The sequence below is a fragment of the Nannospalax galili genome, unplaced genomic scaffold, assembly GCF_000622305.1.
Source record: "Nannospalax galili isolate Female #2095 unplaced genomic scaffold, S.galili_v1.0 scaffold327, whole genome shotgun sequence".
Classification (NCBI taxonomy): Eukaryota; Metazoa; Chordata; class Mammalia; order Rodentia; family Spalacidae; genus Nannospalax; species Nannospalax galili.
The window spans coordinates 412,790-414,481 of record NW_008356950.1 but is presented as its reverse complement, the minus strand read 5'-3'; positions in this window follow the sequence as shown (position 1 = coordinate 414,481).

Below are 1,692 nucleotides of genomic sequence, written 5' to 3'. Positions count from 1 at the left end.
TTTTAGATTTTTTTCCTACTCTGTAGATAGTCCCTGATGGACGTCTTTTTCCTGGCATAGTAATAGGAAAATAACACAAAGCAAAGCTATGACACTGCCCACCAGACTGGATTGAAGGTGTAATCGTACATTTTAATTTTAAAAAGTTAATTTTGGTAAAATATTTTTCCAACATCCTGATACCAATGACATATGTCCTTTTGAGACAGGATGTTTATAGGAAGCCAGCCTAGTTCCCCCAAGCATGGGCCTGAGGCAGAAGTCAGTGCATTCATTCCATGTAGTAATAAGACTGTGGCTTTGCCAGTAAAACCTGCTCTGGAAGCCAGCATCAGAAAAGACTCTTTATTTGTGCTTACGTTTTCCTGTAAATCACTTCTGAGTTTCTATTCCTCAAGTCTGGAAGCAGCAGACATGTAATTTTGGTGGAACCTTTCCCAGTGAACTTTTAAGCAAGGCAAGCTTCTGTTTGTAGCTCTGCCATGTCTCTATGTTCTGCATCGAATTAAGGGATTAGCTAAGAATCCATGTAGTTTAGGCAAAGAGAGGGTGGCTTAGAGTCTTCCTCTGTTCTTGCTTGTGCTGTTGAGGCATCCACCACAGCTCCTATTTAGTCTGACTGTGTGCACCTGAGCTTCTCCTAGAAACAGACTTTGACCAGCTCAGTGGACTGTGCTTGCCTGTGTGTAACAGAAGAATAGACGAAGTTAGCACCCAGATGACTCAGCGGGTGAAGTGCTTCTTGATAGGCCTGACAAACTGAGTTCAATCCCCAAGACCCACATGGTAGGAAGAAAGACCCGACTCCTACATCTGTGACCTCCACATACCTGCCATGGCAAAATGACTCGAACACACACACACACACACACACACACACACACACACACGCAAATAAATAAAAATTTAAAATGTAAAGAATATATGAGGTTAACCAAGGTATGCATGCAGGGTCTAATAACTTGTTCAGAACTTGCTTCCTATTACTTTGTTTTCGTTTTCTTTCATTTGTTCTTAACTTCTAATCTTAACCTGACAACAATATATTTAGTTGTGTCGAAACTTTTCCAGGTTCAGATATTGTGCCTGCTTGAGTAGACTGTGACATGCATTCCTGTGGGGCCTATCTTCCTCCTACTCGTCTTCCCTTCCTTTTTTAATAAATTCCATATTTATTTAGTACGTATAATATTCCTAGGTGCTAAGCTACATTTTTTAAAAAAATGCCAAACCAAGTATAATCCATGTTCTAATAAGCTCACAGCATAGTTATGGGGGGCAGGGAACTCAGGTAAATAGTCATTATAATACTTCAATGGGAATATGCTTTGAGAGCTGTTAGAAAATAATACACCATAACGTTAGAGTACCTTAACATACAGAAAAACACACACAGAAAATGCACAAAATCCAGATAAACCAAATGAATAAAAAGCCATCAGCAGACAGCAGGGCTACCCCAGAGGAAAACTCAGACTATAAGCAGGGAGGCATAGGCTCACAACCTAGCTGTTTTTATTGTTACAGGAGATAAATCTGAGATGTATTAATAATTATTGATTGTCTAGGAATACTGATGGACCGAGTTATTTCAGTTAATTAAAATATTTGGAAGAAAGAAGTAAACAGCACAATGTACAAATGCAATGCTTTTTTTCTGGGGATTAAGCAGTAAGGACAAATCCAAATGGA